A 25,250-nucleotide genomic window follows, 5' to 3' on the forward strand; every position below is an offset into this window, starting at 1 on the left:
AATTCAAGACAACCCACAGAAAGACTAGGCCCATGCAAGACTCACTACCCCTGGGCATAAAGGTTGAAAAGTAGGCAAAATGGTTGCAGGCCTAACAACAAAGCCTGCATTCAAAATGGCCACTTGCCTCCCAGCACCTGGCCAGTGCCTGTAGCAGCACTCAAAATGGCCACCAGCCACATGGCCCGTCCCTCCCCATGAACACCCCCAAAAATCGAAAAACACTGCAAAATCAGCACAATCCCATTCCATCCATGCCCTCCATGATGTTTAAGTTCAAGACAGCCCACAGAAAGACTACGCCCATGCTAGACTCAAATACCCCTGGTGAAAAGGCCACAAGTACAGCCCCAAAAAACGAAAATCACTGCAAAATCAGCACAATCCCATTCCATCGATGCCCTCCATGATGTTTAAGTTCAAGACAGCCCACAGAAAGACTAGGCCCATGCTAGACTCAAATACCCCTGGTGAAAAGGCCACAAGTACAGCCCCAAAAAACGAAAATCACTGAAAAATCAGCACAATCCCAATCCATCCATGCCCTCCATGATGTTTAAATTCAAGACAACCCACAGAAAGACTAGGCCCATGCAAGACTCACTACCCCTGGGCATAAAGGTTGAAAAGTAGGCAAAATGGTTGCAGGCCTAACAACAAAGTCTGCATTCAAGATGGCCACTTGCCTCCCAGCACATGGCCAGGGCCTGTAGCAGCACTCAAAATGGCCACCAGCCACATGGCCTGTCCCTCCCCATGAACACCCCCAAAAATCGAAAAACACTGCGAAATCAGCACAATCCCATTCCATCCATGCCCTCCATGATGTTTAAGTTCAAGACAGCCCACAGAAAGACTAGGCCCATGCTAGACTCAAATACCCCTGGTGAAAAGGCCACAAGTACAGCCCCAAAAAACGAAAATCACTGAAAAATCAGCACAATCCCATTCCATCCATGCCCTCCATGATGTTTAAGTTCAAGACAGCCCACAGAAAGACTAGGCCCATGCTAGACTCAAATACCTCTGGTGAAAAGGCCACAAGTACAGCCCCAAAAAACGAAAATCACTGAAAAATCAGCACAATCCCATTCCATCCATGCCCTCCATGATGTTTAAGTTCAAGACGGCCCACAGAAAGACTAGGCCCATGCTAGACTCAAATACCCCTGGTGAAAAGGCCACAAGTACAGCCCCAAAAAACGAAAATCACTGAAAAATCAGCACAATCCCAATCCATCCATGCCATCCATGATGTTTAAATTCAAGACAACCCACAGAAAGACTAGGCCCATGCAAGACTCACTACCCCTGGGCATAAAGGTTGAAAAGTAGGCAAAATGGTTGCAGGCCTAACAACAAAGCCTGCATTCAAAATGGCCACTTGCCTCCCAGCACATGGCCAGGGCCTGTAGCAGCACTCAAAATGGCCACCAGCCACATGGCCTGTCCCTCCCCATGAACACCCCCAAAAATCGAAAAACACTGCAAAATCAGCACAATCCCATTCCATCCATGCCCTCCATGATGTTTAAGTTCAAGACAGCCCACAGAAAGACTAGGCCCATGCTAGACTCAAATACCCCTGGTGAAAAGGGCACAAGTACAGCCCCGAAAAACGAAAATCACTGTAAAATCAGCACAATCCCATTCCATCCATGCCCTCCATGATATTTAAGTTCAAGACAGCCCACAGAAAGACTAGGCCCATGCTAGACTCAAATACCCCTGGTGAAAAGGCCACAAGTACAGCCCCAAAAAACGAAAATCACTGAAAAATCAGCACAATCCCAATCCATCCATGCCCTCCATGATGTTTAAATTCAAGACAACCCACAGAAAGACTAGGCCCATGCAAGACTCACTACCCCTGGGCATAAAGGTTGAAAAGTAGGCAAAATGGTTGCAGGCCTAACAACAAAGCCTGCATTCAAAATGGCCACTTGCCTCCAAGCACATGGCCAGGGCCTGTAGCAGCACTCAAAATGGCCACCAGCCACATGGCCTGTCCCCCCCCCCATGAACACCCCCAAAAATCGAAAAACACTGCAAAATCAGCACAATCCCATTCCATCCATGCCCTCCATGATGTTTAAGTTCAAGACAGCCCACAGAAAGACTAGGCCCATGCTAGACTCAAATACCCCTGGTGAAAAGGCCACAAGTACAGCCCCAAAAAACGAAAATCACGGAAAAATCAGCACAATCCCAATCCATCCATGCCCTCCATGATGTTTAAATTCAAGACAACCCATAGAAAGACTAGGCCCATGCAAGACTCACTACCCCTGGGCATAAAGGTTGAAAAGTAGGCAAAATGGTTGCAGGCCTAACAACAAAGCCTGCATTCAAAATGGCCACTTGCCTCCCAGCACATGGCCAGTGCCTGTAGCAGCACTCAAAATGGCCACCAGCCACATGGCCTGTCCCTCCCCATGAACACCCCCAAAAATCGAAAAACACTGCAAAATCAGCACAATCCCATTCCATCCATGCCCTCCATGATGTTTAAGTTCAAGACAGCCCACAGAAAGACTAGGCCCATGCTAGACTCAAATACCCCTGGTGAAAAGGCCACAAGTACAGCTCCAAAAAACGAAAATCACTGCAAAATCAGCACAATCCCATTCCATCGATGCCCTCCATGATGTTTAAGTTCAAGACAGCCCACAGAAAGACTAGGCCCATGCTAGAATCAAATACCCCTGGTGAAAAGGCCACAAGTACAGCCCCAAAAAACGAAAATCACTGAAAAATCAGCACAATCCCAATCCATCCATGCCCTCCATGATGTTTAAATTCAAGATAACCCACAGAAAGACTAGGCCCATGCAAGACTCACTACCCCTGGGCATAAAGGTTGAAAAGTAGGCAAAATGGTTGCAGGCCTAACAACAAAGTCTGCATTCAAAATGGCCACTTCCCTCCCAGCACATGGCCAGGGCCTGTAGCAGCACTCAAAATGGCCACCAGCCACATGGCCTGTCCCTCCCCATGAACACCCCCAAAAATCGAAAAACACTGCAAAATCAGCACAATCCCATTCCATCCATGCCCTCCATGATGTTTAAGTTCAAGACAGCCCACAGAAAGACTAGGCCCATGCTAGACTCAAATACCCCTGGTGAAAAGGCCACAAGTACAGCCCCAAAAAACGAAAATCACGGAAAAATCAGCACAATCCCAATCCATCCATGCCCTCCATGATGTTTAAATTCAAGACAACCCACAGAAAGACTAGGCCCATGCAAGACTCACTACCCCTGGGCATAAAGGTTGAAAAGTAGGCAAAATGGTTGCAGGCCTAACAACAAAGCCTGCATTCAAAATGGCCACTTGCCTCCCAGCACATGGCCAGTGCCTGTAGCAGCACTCAAAATGGCCACCAGCCACATGGCCTGTCCCTCCCCATGAACACCCCCAAAAATCGAAAAACACTGCAAAATCAGCACAATCCCATTCCATCCATTCCCTCCATGATGTTTAAGTTCGAGACAGCCCACAGAAAGACTAGGCCCATGCTAGACTCAAATACCCCTGGTGAAAAGGCCACAAGTACAGCCCCAAAAAACGAAAATCACTGAAAAATCAGCACAATCCCATTCCATTCATGCCCTCCATGATGTTTAAGTTCAAGACAGCCCACAGAAAGACTAGGCCCATGCTAGACTCAAATACCCCTGGTGAAAAGGCCACAAGTACAGCCCCAAAAAACGAAAATCACTGAAAAATCAGCACAATCCCAATCCATCCATGCCTTCCATGATGTTTAAGTTCAAGACAAGGAAACTTGAGAACGTCCCACAGGGTTACCGCAAAATGGGTAGGAAATGGAGTAGTAAACTGCAATGCGTACGTATATTTTGTATTCTATGTCCTGAAGAACAATAGAAGTATATTTCAGGTATTGCAAGGTATTGCAGAACGCATTGCAGTTTACTACTCCATTTCCTACCCATTTTGCGGTAACCCTGTGGGACGTTCTCAAGTTTCCTACGCTATCTCCCCTGTCCCAAAGTTGACAGCCAAGGGGGCCTCCTTTACTTTATTTATTAAGTTCAAGACAACCCACAGAAAGACTCAGTCCACCCACCACTGAGTACCCCTGGGCAAAAGGCCCCAAAACAGCCCAAAAATCGAAAATTCCAAAATTTTAGTTGCAGCAACTGTAATGCCCCAAACAAACTTACTTGTAAAATTTCTAATCCAACAGTGATCCAAAGAAAGTCAAAAAGGCCTCAAATCCAAATATCCAGCAGCATCCACAAAAAGTAATCCTTCCAGCTCCAGATCCAAATGAAAAGTGACCAGGAGATGGACAAAGCACTGGGAGGAGCCTGCTGGACAGGAACAGGAAGTTGAAGACTGTGGGGCACTTCCTTCCTCCCACCCCCCTCCCCCCTCCCCAAAATGGACTCCTCGTTAAAAGAGTGCAGGCAAATGTCAACCTAAGGAGTTATTCAGATAAAAATCATCATTTCAAGAAGGTTTATGCTGCTTGCTGGTGGATTTCTTGTGCAGAATAGCAAATTTTATATTTTCGCTTGTGCGAGATTGTCGCTGCTCGCCGCATCTCAAATCTCGCAATTGCGAAGTACCGCGAGACGTGATCTCGCCGTACTCGCGTTGACAAACTCTCGCTGTGCAAGTTGGCAAGCCGTGATGACGTAATCGCGCTCGCCAAATTCCCGCGGGATCACACAGCAAGATCAAAAATGGCGCAGCACTCGCAAAATATCGAGAAAAACAACTCGGCAAACGATGATAAACGCCGCGCGCCGCAAAAATTGTATCACCAACGACGCGAGCCGCAAAAAAAATCCGCTGCGTGCGAATTTGCGGATTTTGCGGGAAATTCGCAAATCTCGCGGATTGCGAATTTCCCAAAAATCCGCTAAATCCGCGAGCGTAACGGATTTTCCGCCCATGCTTAAATACAATACATTCAAGATACTCATAGGATAGTATGAACCACTAAAAAGGTTTGTATTACAGTTAAGAACAAAGTGCATGTTGGTTATGAAAATGAGCAATCCATCAAGATTGAGGATATTATCCTATAGAGCAATACATTGTAATACCATGATTAAACATAAAAAAATATTTTTTATAAAAAACGACCAAGAAGCAACGTGTTTCGGTGGTATCCACAGGTCCAACAACCTTCTTCAGGCTTTCAACAGACAATATAAAACTCCCAGCACTTTGAATCTTGATCTGGGTGAATGGAGTAGGTACGGGGAAGGAATCTTTCAGCTAGAATCTTCAGAGGGGCTTCACTCAGGAAAGCACCTAGATAGATACTTTTACATGAGATCACTGCATCGTTGTAAGCAAACTCCAAACAAGGCAAATAAACAAACTTTTCTTTTTGGCTAATTTCATATATTGTTGATGTATTCAGCCGTGCCAATGTTGCTGTTTTTTTTTGCTTTTCCTTTTTTAATTCTATTCCTCACACGAGACACCCAGATGCGCAGCAGAACAGGGAAGGCAAACAGACACGTTTGTTCTACACCACCGGCATTTAACAATCTGCGCGTCCCTCTGTATGTCCGTGGCAAATTGTATTTGTCATATAGAGGCTAGTACTCCTTATATTAGTGGGTTTATAAAAAAGTTTTCCAAACTTACTGTAGGTCTCCATTTGGGCTAAAGAGAAAAGAGCCTTTTTGAAAGACGTTATTAAGGAGTGCTTAGCGCTGGACAATATGTCAGCCATACTTTGGCTCAAGTATATAAAACAAACTCTTGTTGACTTGCGGGCCCCTGAGCTATTTGAGCATTCAAATAAAGTCAAAATAAACTTTATTTGGCCAAAGATCATAAAAGCATACACAAAATAGAAAGACATAGATTACAAATTTCATCTAGTTCAGAATCATAGGCAATACCCAACTTACAAATGACAATTCTAAGACAAAATGTTTGAAAGAGCCAAGTCAAATGAACTAAATCATATCTAAAACATAAAAAATAGCCCTTAAAATGAATATCTCTTCCTGATGAAAAACACTTATTTGAGCATTCAGAATGCATTAATGGATCAGTCAAGGGCAAAAACCAGTTTTATGAGTATTCTGAGGCAAAACAAGTGTAGAAGGTGTTGACTTGCGCAGTAGTAAGGATTGCTCTGACCTAGTTTTATCACTGCACTTTTGTTTGCATTCCCTGGCTCAGATGCCTGGTTTACACACATTGATATTTTGCACATTATACAGTACCCCCCGGAAATGCATTTTTCTCCCTTTTTTTGAAAACCCTAAAGCATAGGAGGTATAAAGAAACTTTGAGCTTAATATAGCAGCTCTCCTCAAAAAGCGTTTTTATGACTGTAATCACTTCTGTATGTGCAAGTCTAAAAATGTTTTTAATACTTGTCTATACATATATTTATTGTTTTGTACCTTTATGAATGATTTATAGGTGAGGAAAGAAGTAATTTATAGATGGATTAAAAAATCAAATTTTTCTAACAGGGCAAGAGCCAGGGCTTTGGCTGGCAGGGTCTCTTAAAATCAGATCCATTACCATTGAACATCCGCTGAAGCCGTTGTTTTTGGTGCACAAATACATGAGAGGGACAAAGCTGAATTTCCCAACTCCTGAAGGTGCTTTACCAAGCAGATACATTTGCCACATTTCCCAGATCCAAGATTTAGGGGCATATTACCAAGCAATAGCGATAATTATCGCTATTGCTTGGTTAGCGGGAAAAAAATATCGCCAAGCACCGAGGATTTTTACCGCTGAGATACCTTGATATTATCAAGGTTTATCTCAAAAGCGGTAAAAATCCTGCGAAATGCATGAATATCGCAAAAAAATCAGCGATATTCATGCATTATCGTGACAATGCTCTTAGCCATGTTATCCACCTTCCATTGGATAACATGGCTAAGAACTGCTCTTAGCAGGCGTTAGCTTTTGGAGATATTCGCGCTTAGCGTGAATATTTCCAAAAGTTGTTAATAGGAGTTAGAGATGTTAGCGACTGTTTTCAGTCGCTAACATCTTGGCACGCCCACTTTGCATGTCATTAGCGATAATTATCGCTGACATGCAAAGTGGGCCCCTAAATGCCCGCTATCGCCTACAAGCTGTCGCTAACTGGTGTTAGCGACAGCTTGGTAATAGGGCGATAAAATTATCGCCGCATTAGCGGGAAAAAGTCCAGCTAATGCGGCGATAATGCCCTTGGTAATATGCCCCTTAGCCTTTTACTTAGTCCCTTTTAGGAAATTAAAAACTGTTCAGCTATGAGAACCCGGAGTTGCACCCAGGCAGGATAACTTTACCATGTGGTCTGCTGAACCTCTCTTCAGCACTGTAAAAAGCTCCATGCAGGATGAAGCAGGATTTCTTATTCAAAATTCTTTTACAATTCTGTTTATTGGCATTTTGATGTAAGAGTAATAACCATAACGTGACCTAGCTCATCACACAGAGAGCATAGTGCATCCGATATAGAAAGTTCAGTAGCGATGATTTATCCATTGCCCATTTAAGTGCAATCAATCAATGTGGTCCCACCATACATCCCAGATGTTATTGTATTTGTGTAGATATATGCGGGGTGTATAGCAAATTCTATGTCATCACAGAGGCACCCATTCCCCAGGACTACACTGAGTGTCAGCAGGGCCAAGGACATCAAGCAACTGCCATTATCTCTCTTGGTTGCAATCAATCTGATGGTCACCAAGCAAAAGGTACTCCCTGGGGCCCCTCAATGCCCAATATCACTTGCCTCAAGTCTAGAGGTCAGGAGTATCCCACCAGGGTACTAAGGGTGTTGTCAAGTGCAATTCAGTCTTTAGCATTGATGGAGCAGTGAAAGAAACTCAATTATGCAGCAAGACATCAAGGGCAGTGGTTGTCTTGTCTCTGCCTCATATGCAAGAGTATATGAGGATTATAGTATACCTGATGAAAAGAATTGAATTTGATCAGTCTGGTGGCCATTTTCACCTCCTGCCAAACCTTGTAGGTCAGTGGGCTAGGGTACTGGTGTCAGGCATAGGGTAATTGTATGAGGTAGGGTTCAGGTGATTATGTTACTACTGTTTGGTATAATCTGGAGATTCCCTTTTGCCCTAGGAGTTCCACTGTCTCTCTAGGTTATAGAGGGTTACATTTAGGTACCTGTCACAGGAGGTGATCGTGTTGTCTCATTGCATGTGGGAGTAGCAGTAAATGAAAGATTTGGGTTGTATGTAATTGGAAGTACACTGTCATCTGATTGAAGGACTTGATACATGTGCTAAACCAGACAAACTCTATTTTGGAGATACTGATTAATTCCCAAGCATTGGAAACCTCCCAGTCTTAACACCTAGGGATGCCAGGTATATTTCCACAAGGGGGTCTCATTAGTTGTGGATTTGTGCAATTTCATGTATTTAAGGGGGTAAACAGACATAATTTTGAGTGTTTATTTTCGACCTACCAAAATATTGAGTTGAAAATATCTGAGGTATAGAATATCGACATAAAGAATATAAGAAATAGTGTTTCTTTAAATATCGAAGTCAGTAATATCGTTTGTTAAATTATAGTTGTTAATAATATCGTATTTATATTAGTGTTCTGTATTTTAGTATGTATCATAAAAGTATGTCATCTAACGTTTTTGTATAAGTATATTAGTTTTTTTAATGTATGTGTGAAATATTTAGAAGTTATATATTTTATGTGAAATACATTTTGTGTATTTTTTAGTTCTGTAGCGGGTTGTGAGTTTATAGGGGAATAGGGTTGGAACTAATGTAATTTTTATAAAGTAATCAATCATTTTTATTGATTAGTATTTAAAATTAACTTTTTATTAATTCAATATGAATTGGTTATTATATTTTATTAATTGATTAATTAATTAAATAATATAATTGTTTTTTTTCAATGAGCGGGTTGTGTTTTTTTATTTTTGCAAACTTTATTGAGTGTCACACAATAACAGCCATGTGTCCTAGCAAGGACATTGTCGTACTTTTATTTTTTGTTTTTCAATCATGTCCAAGTCTCCTTTTGGTACAGACTAAATAGCAATTTGCATATGTCAGTACATCATGCAGTGGTCGGTACGAGTATAGTACAGTTGATGTATACTTTAAAATATGCCGTAATATCTCTGGAAATGATTACATTTCACAATTTTTAAACAGTTCCAAAGACGTGAACCTTTCCTCCCTCCCCCACCCTCCCTCCTGGTCTGTCATTTTTTGAATACCTCACAACCTATCACCTTTGTGAAATGGGAAATTCTATCCACTGGTGCTGATGTGCCAATAGAGTGCTGCCATGGTCTGTACGGCACCCATTGCTCTTGGCCCTTGTATATGACTAGGTACATCATGGAATGGGGGTGATACTTGTAGGTAGGAGGTCTTTCCGCCTAAAATCTTTCAACATGATGTCCCAGTCCATAGAAATTGGATGTTTTCGCAGTCCTCGTGCCTCCTCTTGTCTAATTGCCACACTTTCGGCACTGCCCCATCTAATCACATCGTCTTGCCACGCAGTTAATGGTGGACCTCTGGATGATTTCCATCTTATGGTGATCGCTCTTATAGCCAATACAAGGGCGAGGCCTAGGAAACCTAACTGGACCCTCAAGGCACTATTGCACCTGCGTAGACCCAGTAGGCACTCCAGAGTGTTGTCCTGAATTGTGAGGGGTGTTATCTCCCCTAGTGTGTTCCGGATCTTTCCCCAATATTCCCTAAGGTGAGGGCAGGCCCAGAGCATGTTAATAAATACAGCCTCATCTGTTTTGCATCGCAGGCAGCAGTGTTGGACCTTCGGGAATATGTGCTGGATCCTTTTTGGGGTCTGGTAGGACCTATGGAGTACCATAGTTTGTATAAATATACGTTTGGCATTGCAAGAGACTCGCTTGGGGTGTTCTAGGATGCTGCCCAGGCTTTGTCAGTGAGTTCAAAGTCTGAGGCCTCTGCCCATTTTATGAGGAGGTCAGTGAGTGCAGCGGAGGTTTGCGCTCGGATTCCAGTATATAACCATTTAACCAGATGGCTGCCTTTCCCCATGTAATACACCATGCACACTAGCTTGTGTTGTGGGGGTTCAGTGCATTGAGGCACCCATGTCGTAATAATATAATGAGCTATCATTGCATGTAATAAATACGGGCAGTCTGGTGACCTGCACAAAAGTGTTGTGGTTTAGTAGAGTGCCATCACTAAAGAACGATCCGACCTCTTCCACACCGGCCTCTGCCCAATCTTGTACCCGAGTCCCAGTGAGCCTGCCCCCGGGATAGGTAGTACTGGTAGCATGATATTACCCGCATGTGGGATCGCACTTGAGGTGTAACATAACGTCCCCCTCCAGTACTGAAGTGCAGTTTTAAGCAATGGGTCCCCGTCTGGGGGAATTTTTATTTTTGGGAGCAGTAAGTGGTGTTGGGCTCCTCGGTCTAGGTCGTGGGTTACGTAGCCTATTTCCTGCAGGTTCTTGACAGCAGTCCAAGATGACAGCCACTGGAGCTTGCTTGCTTAGTAATAAGCTCGAAAGTCGGGCACCCCGTCCCCCTTACGGGGCTTTAGTTGTAATTTCTTGAGGCTAGCGGGTTGTGGGTTTATAGGGGAATAGGGTGGGAAGTAATTTAATTTTAATTAATTAATAAATATTTGTGATCAATTAATATTTATGTATTTAATATTTTATATTGTTTAAAGTGGTAATTGATTAATTCTTATTAGTTATTAATGGTTGCTATTTATTAATAATTAATTTATAAATATGTTAATTGTGTTTTGTTTTTTAGGAGCGGGTTGTGGGTTTATAGGGAAATAGAGTGGGAAGTTTTTTATTTTTTATTATTAATAATTCATTTTGATTGAATAATATTTCTGAATTTAATATTTATATTGATAATGTTGGTAATTAGTTAATTAATAATTAATTTATAATTGGCAGTTAATTAATAATAATAATTATTAAATACTTTATTTTTAAATTTTCAGGAGCGGGTTGTGGGTTTATAGAGGAATAGAGTGGAAAGTAATGTAATTATAATTACATAATTAATATTTTTTAATTATTTATATATATGTCAAGTCAATTTTATTGTATAAAATTTGTTAAAATTATTACAAACATACGCTTTAATCATCATGAAACATTAAAACATATATGTAAGTATTAAAAATCAGTTGGAAAAATAAATTAAATAAGTGACGTTGAGTTCAATTTAGGGCTGTGCTCCCTGTTCTGCTTGCTGTAGGAGAGATTGTGCTTTGATCATATATTTGACCCCCCTGCAGGCCAACATGGGGGATGATCTGTCCAGCCATCGGATTACCCCTTGCCTACATGTCCGAATATTCAATTTATTAAAAATGTTCTTTAAAAGCCGTCTCCTCAAGTCCTTAAGCACCGGGCCGACAGCAGGTGAGTTAATGTTTTGTTTGCGTATCCACATAGACGACAATGGGGGTCACTGTGACAGTGCTCCCAGGATGGTAACAAATCTTTTGAAAACTGTAGTCCTAATCAGTGTTTTATATATCTTTGTTTTAGGGACCAATTAAAGTGACTTCCCAGATAAGGCTGTGGTTTTATCCCGGAATATATGTTTATCACCGTCCACCCGTGTCGACGTTTTGCGGTACTTATTTTATCTTCCAGATAAGATTCCCATTTGACTGAGTTATTTATTATTTTGTCAAAGGTGTGTCTATCTGGCATCAAATCCCAAGTTTCTTCAATTCCTAAACAGATCAAGGATTGGGACAGGAATTCTCCCTAACTCTTTGGCACGTGTTGTTTCTTCTGGGTCTCAATTTCTATCCAACACAGGTTTTCTAGTGAGCCTACTTCTGATATGCGTATTTTGTGGCAGAGTTTAACAAACGTTCCTATACTGCGGAACTTCTGGTTCAGAAGGCCAAATTCTAGGCGAACCTGCGCCGGTGCTGATGATTTTGGGAGGTTTAGAGTTGCCTTATATATCTTCGTAAGCTGTTTAACATTCCCGCTTCTTTGCCACACCAGGTGACCAATGTGTGTGACAAGGTAGGTAGGGTTTGTGCTTGTATCACTTTCAGCAGGTGAGTGTAATGCGGGCAGCTTAGCTTTTTTTGTAGTTGGCGGTATGCATAGATCAGAGAATGTGCTTTGGCTTTTAGGTCTGTTTTGTGTTCTTTGTTCGTTTGGCCTCGCCCCAATTTCAGACCTAAATATTTATCTGCGACTTCCTCCTTTATTGGGGTATTATTTACTTACCATTTGAAAGTTGGCTTTTTCAAAGTCACAATGCGGACCACTTTGGTTTTGCCTTTGTTCAGTTCCAAACATTCGTGTTCCAGATAGGTAACCATTTTGTTAATCATCCTCTGCAGACCTATCGGCGTTTGACTCAAAATGACAATGTCATCCGCATACTGCAAGAAGGGGATTGGAATTCTTGACAGGTATGGTGAATGGCCAAGTTTGTTAGTGTGCTGGTCCTTGGCCGGAAACCCGTTTGGAACATTGGAATGTTTTTCATATCTTCCATCCAATCCTGAAGACTTGCTAATAGACATAACCCATACATTTTCGCCTCTACATCCATCACCGAAATCAGCCTATAGTTCCCTGGCTCATTATGATCACCTTGTTTAAAAATGGGGTGAATTATGCTCCCGTTCCAGGATCTTGGCAGTTTATTTTGATTGTAAATTAAGTTGAAGAGCGGTGTTAAATATTCTGCCCAATATTCAGGAGAAAATTTCAAAAAAGCGTTCGGAAGCCCATTAGGACCCGCTGCACCCTCTTTTTTCAAACAAATTATTATTGCTTTTAGCTGATCTTTTGTTGTTAGGGTTTCAGGTACTATATCTACCACTATTCCTGCTTTATTAGCGGGTCTGTTCTCTGATTTCCCTATATTTCCTTGATCCCGCGTTGTGTTCGGAATTACTGCTGGTAGAGTGTTTCCTGTTCCTGAGATTTTTCCAGCGTGTTCGCGGCTTTTGCTGCATGATTTGCACTCTGCTGTACAGGACCGGTTTTGTCCATCCGCCCTGTCAGTAAACATGTTTTTGACATACTCAATCCACTTACTTTCTTCAATGCCTGCCTCCTGTCTTAGAGTGATGCCCTTTGCCAGTTTGTTAATGAGACCCCAAAATGATCGGGCGCTTTTGTTTTTTCCGGCAGGTAGTAATTTTGTCCACATTTCTTCACGATACAATCTTTTTGCGCTGCTTAGCTTTGTCTTGTATCTTTTCCGCATAACTTTCAATTTTGACTTATCTGGCTTAATTCCACTTTTTATCATTAGTACCTGCTTCCGGGTTTCTCGTGCGATTTTCCTTTTTTCCTCTCTCAAGATAGTGTTATACCATGGCTTTTTCCCAGTATTAGCTCTTCCCACATTCTGAGTTGTTATTGGGGGGTTTCTTGTAACAGCTTCACATAAATATTCCCATGTCCTTATCGGGTTTTCTTTTTCGTCCGGTGTTAATCTGAGCACTTCGTTTTTAAATGTATCCATTGTTGGGTTAATATCCTTCCCTCCCCATTTCAGTTTACGTAGATTGAATTTTTTGGTATATTGAGTGACGGTGTTTTCTTTTTCTGTCTTAGTGACCAACATTTTTATTTTGGTGATTAGTGGAAGATGATCACTTTCCACGCGCTGCCTCACCAAAAATGCGCTCACCATCGGTTTCAAGTTTTTACTCAATATTGTGTAGTCTATTGTAGACTTCCGGTTACCGCTTGCAAATGTTATTGCTATGCCACTCTCCCCATTGTCTATCTTATTTAGGATAAAAAGGCCCAGTTCTCCAAGTGCTTGAGTTATTTTATTATCTTTTGTTAGATTACTATTGAAATCCCCTGAAATAATCAAAGAATGTGACTCATGAGTGCTTTGCAGAGCCCTAATCAAAGTTAATAATTTTTTCAGTTTTTCATTTTTCTTTTTCTTATCCGGGTGTATATAAACATTTAGTACTAGAAGATTGCGCATGCCTGATCCTGTGTCCGACCACTCCGTGAGTTTTATTGCTTGAGTCCAGTTTACCCCAGTATCTATTTCTTGAACTTGCCATCTGATTTGTTGGGCGATATACGTTGATAAACCTCCTCTCGGGTGTCCAAATTTTGAAAGTTTTTCTGCAAGGACATGAAACGCAATATAACCCGCTATGGAAATTTGGCACAGGTTCCAAGTTTCTTGTAGCAGTATTAGATCGTGTTGCTTCAAGAAATTTGCGGTTTCATGGTCGTGCCCCATGTTGTTAAAGCCGTGAACATTCCAGGAACATAAGCTGATCGTGTCTAGGTTCGCGGTAGAAGATTCCTTCTGATTACAGTCTGTTATCTGTAATTGTAGTCTTCTTTCTTTCTTTTTTTAGATTCCATACCTTGCTAGGAACATTTATTGATATATATGTGTTGAAATGTTTATATTGTTAATTTTTCTAATTAATTTGGTATTCATAATTTATTATTTTGTTAATTATTAATAATTAATTGGTAAATATCTTAATTGTTTTATTTTTTATAGGAGCGGGTCGTGTTCACGTCTTGTCTCAGCCTTTAGTCACCCTGTTCACCCTGTTCACCCTGAGCTCATGCCATCACCTCTTGGCTCAGCCTCTAGTCACCCTGTTCACCCTGAGCACATGTACAATCCAGAGCAGAGGGCATATCCACACTCATTTTCGAGCATATTTCCCGGGTTGCAATCCACCCCTGCACGCCAGAACAACCATGTGTGTAATATGCGGGGTATCATGTTCTCTAATGGTGGTCTTCAGAAAATATATGTTTTGTTTGTACTTCGTTTCTTTCAGTTCTCATGTTGGCTTTTATTTTGTCTTTTACGTTGACTTTGCCTTTGTGAACAAATTGTGACCAAATGCTGCAAGGAACTCAGGATTGCGTTGAAGAGACGCGGCATGAAACTCAGCAGCGGTGTGCTTTCAAAGCACAAACTAAATTCAAGTGACACACACTTTACGTAGCATGCAACATCCGACGGCCATCTTGAGTGTGGCAAGGCTATATATTGCCACACCCACATTCTAGAAGACGCGTAGCCTTCTGCCGGTTGTCGGGGAGACAACACCCTCACCTGGTCTTCGTCGCTGGATCCTCTTCGCGGGATTCCTATGCTTTCCAGCTAACATCAGTTCCTCAGCTACACAGCGCTTGGGTTGCCAGTTGCAGGACCCTGAAAAAGGAACAGAAATCTAAGTGAACATTTCCTCTAATCTAAGGCATCCAACAAAAGAAAGCAGGAATCGAGTTCTACCTACATGTAGAGTTATTTGGAACATTTTTTGGAATGTATTTTCTTGTAGGGGAAAAAACTTAGAACATAAAGACTATTTGAACATTCTAGAGTTTAAGACTATTTGAACATTTGAATTCACAGAACTTACAAGATTCGGTATTTGATGCTAAGATCTCAAGACTGTAAAATAGGGATTCGGCCAATGAGAATAAGACTATTGTAGGTTGTTGTGTATATTTCTTCTTTTAACACACAGGTCGTGATGGAGCGTTATTGTGGGGGCAAGTTACAAGTGAGTGTCATATAAGTACGTGGAGTATTTACTGTGCTGGGGGTTGGTGAATGGTTATTGGAAAAAAAGAACTTATTCTATTTATCAATCACTCACAGACTGGAGCAGTACACGGTCTCCTTATTACAAGAACGTCAACTGACTACTACTCCACTTTTCCCTTTCTGCTTTGAAGAAGACCATCATGAGACTACAAGTACTCTATGCTTCACACTCCTAGATGGCAGGTAGGAGACATCTCAGATTGGATAAGCCTCTTAGTAAAGAAGATTTGTTACAATAGTAAAACCCTTACATAAAAGACGCTTTAGTTACAAATTGCTTTGTTGCCTCGCAGGTCAACTGCAGGAATCAGCCAGCATCCAAAATATGGCCCTCCTCCCCAAAACCAACAACGTAGCTTTAGATTATCAATACACTGGTTATAGGTTAGGGTGCTGGGAATTTGGCTCATAGCGTCTCTGCGAAACTACAAAAAAGCATCTGACAGGTAAGAGTGCTTGTGGTTCTGACAGTAGGCTGTGAAGTAATTTATTTTTTATTTATTTTTTTATTTGTTTATTATATTATTTATTTTCAATTGATTTATAGTGTTAATAGTGTGAATTATTTTATTTTTGATTGTTAATTTTTATTAATGAATTAATTATCAATTAATTATGCTAATCTATATATATTAAAACAAAAGTATGTCTGTTTGTCCTTTATGCATTACTACACCATTCATTTGATCGCCATGAAAGTTTGGGAAGTTGTTGAGTACACTCCAGCGAAGGTTTCTGGTAAAACAAAAAAAAGAAAAAATTGTCAAATATCGGCCCCATGGCCCCCCACGGCTCTCATAATCTTTCCAATACTGAACGTTTACAGTTTATGGTGCGACTCACTTTTGGAATGACCAGCAACAAAGCACAAGGACAATCGCTGCAAGTGTGTGGACTACATTAAGAGAATCCGTGCTTCTCACATGGACAACTGTATGTGGCCAGCTCACGCATTGGAAAACCTTCGGATTTATTCGTGTACGCATCAGACGGAAAAACAAAAAATATTGTGTATCCACAAGCACTCAAATAAATAAACAGAATTAAAACAACACTTTAAAATGTTCCCCATATTAAAATGAATAAGTTTCAATAAATATGACACAATGTAAATTGAATGTTATCATAACAAGTTTCCTTACATTTCCTTTCTTCTGAGATCGCAGCAACCCGCGATGGGTAAGCTAGTCTATATATATGAAAACGAATGTATGTCTGTCTGTCTGTTTGTCCTTTATGCATTAATACACCATTCATCTGATCGGCACGAAACTTTGGGAAGTTGTTGAGTACACTCCCGTGAGGGTGAATGGCAAAAATAAATAAAAATGTGTTAAAAGTTGTTGAGAACAATCCCTTGAAGGTTTCTGGCAATAAAAAAAGAAAAAAAAATGTTAAATATCGGCCCCCCGGCCCCCCAGGGCCCTCATAATCTTTACAATACTGAACGTTTACAGTTTCCGGTGCGACTCGCTTTTGCAATGACCATCAACAAAGCACAAAGACAATCGCTGCAAGTGTGTGGACTAGATTTGGAGAATCCCTACTTCCCACATGGACAACTGTATGTGGCCAGCTTACGCATCGGAAAACCTTCTGATTTATTCGTGTATGCACCAGATGGAAAAACTAAAAATACTGTGTATCCACAAGCAATCGAATACATAAACAGAATTAAAACAAGACTTTAAAATGTTTTCCATATTAAAATGAATAAGTTTCAATAAAAATGACCCAATGTAAATTGAATGTTATCATAACAAGTTTCCTTACATTTCCTTTCTTCTGAGATCGCAGAAATGCGCGACGGGTAAGCTAGTAGGGTTATATTTTACAATTTTGGTAGTGTCATTTATATGGGAATATGGTGGGAGCAAATTTTCCCCCTACTCTATCCAACACTTTCCTTACTGTTGCACTTTCTGGAGTGGGAATAGTACATTTATTACCTCCGCTATCTAACTTTTTGTTTACTGTTGCTGGTAATATAGTGTACAATGTAATTGAAAAATATTTTTTTTTAAATAATTTTTTAATTTATATATATATATATATATTCACTGAAAAAACCATAGGTTATAGACCATATATAGTTAGGGATTAGCATTTACAAAACCTTATTTTACTCGCACAAAACCATTGAAATTCGCATATATAGTTAGTTGCACTAACTATATATCGCGCACCCGCAATCCACTGCTGATCATGTCACATATTACATCATTCATGACATGGTCAGTGACATCACTGATGACATCACTGATGACATCTCAAATGACATCACTGATGACATCACTGATGACATCTCAAATGACATCACTGATGACAACATCCAGTGATTGTATGTTTCTGTAAAGTTAAAATATGTCTTACATTTTGAAGAATGAGTGGATGTATAAGTGTCTGGATGAAGGATTTAGTAGGTGCATGACTGACTGTATGAGAGAGTGATTAAATGTGTCTCACTGAGTGCATGGGTTAGTGACTAAACTGTCTTAATTTGTGCATCATTATGTCTGTTGTTCTGTAAACTGCAGCATGTGTTAATCAGTAGCTATATGAGTAACTATATGGGTTATTGATTGGTTGCTTAAGTATTTGTATGGGAGACTGAGTATGTGTGTGGGTGGCTGGGAGGTGTATGACTGTGCAAAAGTGCATGTGGAAACAGCTGTATGGGCAGTTGACTGTGTGCATGAGTGTATTGGGGAGTGAATGGATATCTCAGTGCTACATGTCAAAGTAAGTACATATGTAAAACACAGTACATGTGAGAGTTGACATATATAACAATCTGTCCATAAGAGCCAGTGAATGTGTGAGTGGCTGTATGGATCATTGTGAACTTGTATCAGGGATTGTATAAGAGAGTAAATATGTGTTAGTATATGTTTGAATAAGTAAGGTGTGTATAACTGTATAGTTGAGGAAATTGAGGTGTGATTGATTCTTTGCATGACTAACTAGGTGTGTGAGTAACTCCATGGATGAGTGACAGTCTGTGAGTGTCTGTTTACACTGAGAGTATCTAAGGTTATATTAGAGTCTGAAGAGGTTCATCGTATTATCACATGAATGATGTAAATGTAAATGTAAATGTAAATGTAAATGTAAGGTGTTTTGTAGCGCGCTCAATTACTACCGGAGTATCCTGGCGCGAATGACCGCTGGGGAACCCGTCCTGGCTTTCCCTGTGAGATGGACCCAAGCTGGGTATCTCCAAGGTGAAGCCAGGCATCCCCGGCGTCTGTGGGGGGCCGTTGTAGCGATGAGGCAAGCTTAATGCCCAGAGTTACCGAGTGTGATCACTGCCCAAAGTGGGCACCGAGGCGAGAATTATCAGTCCGCTGACCTTGGTCCTCGACCCTGCCGTGTCGGGAATCGAACCCTGGTCCCGGGCCGTTCTCAGCCTCCGGGTCTGCCGCCTCTAACCAGTGAGCCACACCTCGCTACTACCAGTGAGCCACACCTCGCTACTGTCTTTAATGATGTGATCAGTAATGTCAAATGAGATGTCATCAGTGATGTCATCAGTGATGTCATTTGAGATGTCATCAGTGATGTCATCAGTGATGTCATTTGAGATGTCATCAGTGATGTCATCAGTGATGTCACTGACCATGTCATGAATGATGTAATATGTGACATGATCAGCAGTGGATTGCGGGTGCGCGATATATAGTTAGTGCAACTAACTATATATGCAAATTTCAATGGTTTTGTGCGAGTAAAATAAGGTTTTGTAAATGCTAATCCCTAACTATATATGGTCTATAACCTATGTTTTTTTCAGTGAATTTTCAAGGTTTTGTAAATGCCAATCCCTAACTATATATGGTCTATAACCTATGGTTTTTTCAGTGAATTTCAATGGTTTTTTAATAGCAAATATCAAAAGCTGTAAAATGTATTCTTATTCTAATTCAAAAATATATTTTATATTTTATTTTTTAAGCAAAGGACCAAGATGCATTTACAGTTTATCACTAACAATGTTCCAGGCTAATGTATTTTCACGGGAAATTAACAACTGAACTGTCCTGCAAGTAAAATATTCCTATTTCGAGAAAAAGGGCGTTTCTTCGTCCCATGAGGGAGCCGTTGAGCAAAAGAGGCTCGGCCTGCTGTCTTAGTCGCTGATAGGCCTGAATATCGGATTCTTATCGATCACTTTATGTTGCAGGAGTGGAAAACCCAACAGCCCTTGCCCATCTATCTTTACAGCATTCCTGCGTATTATACCTTTTAACCGTCATGTAATCGGGCTGCTCTATTTCACTTGCCTTTTACTGATTCGAAAACAGTGGCTATTATTCAAAACTTTACCAATCTAGGTACTACTACCATGTTTTGTTTTAAATACCTTTATTGTGAAAATGTCAGTATACAAATACGGGCCTATAACCACGTGGGCCGGCCACGGAGCAAACTGGAATCGTATATGATGAGGGGACATTTACACTGTAGAAGAACGTAACGGGCGGGCCATTAGGTTGCAAGAACTAAGGTGTCTAACAGTTGCGGAATCGGTAGACGTAAATTTTATAATTAAAGTACGACAGGGCCAGTTACAATAAAATTATCTAGATATACATTTGCAGGCAAGTACCATGGGTGACGTTAATTCGAACTTTCAATAGTACAGTAATCAATAACACATCAGAACTTAATATCAATAGGGATGTCCAAATATTCAATCAGTACTCGTCCCTGTCCGCCATGTGCTTCAAAACTGCATACGTATCTCGTGATATCAAGGCTGGGCAACCAGTACACAACAAGGAATTGCGAGTCCCATTTATACCGGCGCCATTTTGGGCGAGGCCGGGCAGGTCCAGATATAGTCAAAATGTCTCCACCAACCAGCGGTCGGACCAGAACCCCTTTCGGCAGTCAAAAAAGGTTCCGTTAAATGACAACAGAAGAGATAGGCAACAAGAACCATCAGTCAAAAGAGAGGAGGGCAAGTTCTTCCCTACAGGGTCACGTTGGGGCTCCACTAGAACTGATCGAATTGGTAGTCTACAGTGTTTCTGGATGTTTCAGACTGAAGCTGGCGTCAGCATGAGAGCACCACCATCTCGTGGCTCTGTCGTGGCCATTTCGCAAGCAATCATGGCAGCCGCTCCCCACCGGAAGCCTGCGGGAGTCGGAGGCACCGGTGCCTTTTGTAGAATCTTCAAGGCTGACGCTTTCGGGAATGGGGCCCATGCCCTAGCAGGCAAGCGTCCGAGTTCCAAGGTGTCCCAGGGCCATTTTAGTGGACCAGGCCCAAATCCGAAGAGCCGGCCGCCATTTTGAGAGTCCTGTGGCAGCCGCCTATCACTGCACCGCAAGAGTGGGCGCAATTCATCTGGATGGTGGGCGAGACGCTGTAGCCGCAAGAGCGGGCGCAACTCAGCTGGATGGCGGGTGAGGCACTGTGCCGCAAGAGCGGGCGCAACTCAGCTGGATGACAGGTGAGGCACTGTGCCGCAAGAGCGGGCGCAACTCAGCTGGATGGCAAGGAAACGCCAAGGGGCGCCCCACTGCAGCTGAGGAGCCTCCACCTGGGGAGGCGGGGGAGGCCCGTTCGTGCCGCCTCAGCCCCCGGGGCGCCCCACGCCGTCTTTCGGCGCAGCATTGTAGGATGGCCAGACCAGTGCAGAAACTTGCTGGACACCACCTCGGTGCCGTCCAGATCTCGGCGCATTGTGCTGCCTTCTGCCTATTCGCACAATGGTCCGCTACTGACGGCGCCTCACAGGCCGATGGATTTTGTAGGCTTTTTATAGCCAAAGGCTGACTAAAAGACAGCCCAAAGCAGCCCATTGTTGCTACTCCGGGGAGGGAGGGGCAGGGACAGTGTCAAGCGGATGGTGAATGCTTTGAGATGGATGTTGCAGCAGGCTGCCATGTAAATAGTTGTTTAAAATGTTTTTTTTTTAATGTGTTTACTTTGTTGGAGCGTTGTATATATTTATAAGTTATTAAAGTGTTATAATCCTACTACTTTGTTGGAGTGCTATATATTTGTAATGTGGCAACGAGCACAAAGATGTTACTGTATAACCAGAAAAAGACATTGTCCAATTGTGCGTGATCTAGTCCAATCTGGTGACGCCGATAGTGGGTATCAGCAGACTTTCATTTGTATAGGGTCTGTCGGTTATTGGGCGGGGTGGGTGGCAGGGCAGGCATGCTTAGGCAGCGAGGGCGGCGGAGCCGAACTACCTCGTGGCCATCCCGACCGCGAGCTTGGCTCATCCCCCTGGTTTCATACTTTTGCGGAGGGCTATTTCCTGGTGTTTCTTGTTTTAGCAGGGTCAGAAAGGATCCTATCAGTGGCCTACTGATTTTCTTCGATTCCTTTCGTTTTGCCATAATTTGCTAGGAAGGTACCGTGGCTAATCCGTATTTTATATATATGTCCTCTTTATTAGGGGTGCCCTCCGATGGGGTCGGATGAGCTACCTCTAATAAATGGTCCGGGTAGAACCAATTACCAATCAGTGGGGAGAAGATAGGCATGACAGATTACAAAAGAGAGGACAAGGGTCCGCACTACCTATCTTACAGTGAGAATCACCATTGCTCCCCCCCCTGACTGACACCCTCCTTTGCCTCAGCTTGGATCATCATTTGCTAAAGTGTTCGAAGACCCTACCGTGAGTATAAGCACAACCGGGTCCTTACTGCACACCCTGAGAAAAACTATGCAGCAAGACAATCTCTACCTTCTCCCTTTTCCATGTTCCAACGCTTTGAAATGAACAATATATTTACTTGCAGTGACAAAATGGCGGTCAACACTTCCTGATTTCCTTCTAATCGAACGTTAACAGACGTCACGCAGCAAAAAAAAATTCCGCTCACGCGCAGCCGTTGGAAGACATGTATCAACATATATGAGTCTCCTCAGCCACCCTCAGAAAACCTAGGGGGTCAGGATACGTCTCCCGTGACCCTTTATACCCATTTCCCATATTGTTTTTCATCCATCTTGTGATTTAATTAAAACGAAACACAAAATGGCGAACTCCCGCTACGCTACTGGTGAGCGACCCGGTTCGCGTACCGGGAAGCGCTTCTACCGCGAAAAATCGTTTTTTTTTTTTTGCCCCACGGGACCCTTTAATAACACCAACATCATTCCTAGGGGGTCAAGAGGGGTCTACCTTGCCCCCTTTCATTAAATTCCCCCTTCGTTTTTCTCCTCATCTTGTCTCTCGATCCTACCAAGAGACAAGATGGCTGCCGGTCCGGACTGTTTAGAACTTCGCGAAGTTCCGATACGCGTCAGGTACGCGAACCGGGGCGCTAACCGGAGCGCTGTCACAGATATATCTGTTTTTTAAAACGTAATTTCTCAAAATCCACTGGAGCACATATATTGAGACATAGCAAAGGCACGTCGGGCAAACCATATCTACAATTTTGCCAAGTTTCGTGTAAATCCATTCAGCCGTTCGAGCTAAAAGTGAGTCCAACCGCCCTATGGAAAACTCAATGTCAAAAATGCGTTTTGGGACCCCCCTTTTTTCTCGGCCCCCCCTTGACGAAATCACCCCAAACTTTCAGGGGCTGCTCAGAAACAAAATTTCAGCCAATTCCGTCCACAAACGCCAAAGTTATTCCACATAGAATTTTAAAAAATCCCATAGGAAAAAAATCCTAACTATATATACCTACTGGCTATTTTTTTTGTTTTATTTTACTGGTATGTGTATATATATATGTATTTATAATTTTCTAATATTTTATAATAAATCAAATTAATATATTATCTGTTATATATATTTATGTTTCATTTTTTCTGACATATTTATTTTTTTATAAATTAGAACATTTTCTAATAATTCTAACTATGTTTCTTAATTATATGTATTATTTACTTTATTTTATATTATTTTTTTAGACATTTAAAAAAAACAATGTTTTAAACAACAATATTTTTTACAACAATATTTTTATTCGATAATTTACCATTTACCATTATGTAAATAGCACTTCGATATTGTAGATATCGATATTTTGGGTCGAATATATTTGTCGTCAATAATCTTGCTGTCGATATTGTCAGTGATTCATTTAAGAGATTATGTCAGAAGCTCAATTGAGTTCAGGTGGGTTCTGGCATAACCCTGGGGACTATTAGGCCAAACATCACCTCTTCCAAGTTCCATGCCTGCAGGGACTCCCGTTCTAACCGCTAATTTGGGTGTTGTGGTACTCTTACAACCAATCATTAAGGACCATCAGTTGCAATGGCAAGTACTACATGCGCAGGTATGGGACACCCAGTTCCCCGTCATATGGACTCTGTAAGCACTTGGCCAGGGAGAGAAGAGGTTGTGCCCCAGACCAGAGGCATTTGGGAAGTAGTCTTGCTATTTCATTGAAGGAGGGAGTTATTGTGTAAGGGAAATTCTGGAGGATGTAGTGAAAGTGTGATAGTGCTAGTATTTTCAAGAGGGCCCCGGGCCCATATTCAATAGCGGAGATGATCCCAAATCATGGTCTGGACAAGGGCGCTAAGGACCAGGCCCTGTGTTCGGTGGGGTGAGGGCCCGCCACTGGAACATATTGAGATTTGGTGTGGTTCATATGCAAGCCAGAGGCTTTGGTGTAGGTGCATCGTTCTTTGCAAATACACTAAGAGGTTGTTCGCATAGAGAAGCACTCAGTGGCCTGTTTCCCAGTAGATGCCCCTTAATGGGCATCTTGATGGATCCATTCTGATAAGGGCTTGTTCACAAAAAGCAAAAAGGAAGAGAGAGAGAGGACAGCCCTGACCAATGCCTCTCTTGACTGCAAAGGGAGCAGAGAAAGCAAGTTGTTTCGGACTGCTTTATCTCCCCATTCATGTGTGCGGTATTGTAACATTACCCTGTTGTGACCGGCCGAATGTTTCAGAAGTTGTCATAGTTTCTTCGTTGAGGCATTAAGTTGATGCAGGTTGCTCTCTGGGGCCAGGTGAAGGTGACTATTGCATTCCAAGTTAATGATTCAAGCTTTAAGCTCCACCACATAATGTTGCCCAACATTTTTAACCCCAGTGATGTAGTACTTATTGTTGCTGTGATTAATTTCTTTAAATGCCTACCAGATGGTAGCGATAGAGTCTACAAAGCCAATGTTAATGTCAAAGTGCGAGGAGATCCCCTCCTGGAGATTATCAGAGAAGCAGTCATCCGTGAGCTGCCAAGTGTTAAGTCGCCTGCTACCAGGAGCTGGTTGTTCATCTGTCCGCATGCACAGTTGTGAAGGGCAAGGGTCGGAAAGATTGTGAGGAAGGATAGTGACATCTTTCACACTAGGCAGACTTAGGCAGGCATAATGAAGTGGACAGTTAGAGAAAAGAAGGCGGGGAGAAGAAGGTGCACTGTTTGGTGATTACCTATAATTTCCTACAGACATCCTAGAGCCCAAAGGAGGTGGGCCAGGAGGTGAGCTGAGACATTGTAGTTACTGCTAAATGTGTCTAATGTAGACTTCATTACAGGACTGAAGTCTCTGTGAAGCATGTGGGTGTCTGTGGGAAGTGAAGTGTTGTGGGGTGGCAAAGCCCTCAGCGAGGAGTCATTGATAGCTAAGGGATATATACACTTATGATAGACCATGGCTATCTTCCCAGGGTACTCATGTGGTAAGAAAACGACCCCACAGGTCTTGAATAAAG

Source organism: Lissotriton vulgaris, chromosome 4_1 (assembly GCF_964263255.1).
Source record: "Lissotriton vulgaris chromosome 4_1, aLisVul1.2, whole genome shotgun sequence".
Lineage (NCBI taxonomy): Eukaryota > Metazoa > Chordata > Amphibia > Caudata > Salamandridae > Lissotriton > Lissotriton vulgaris.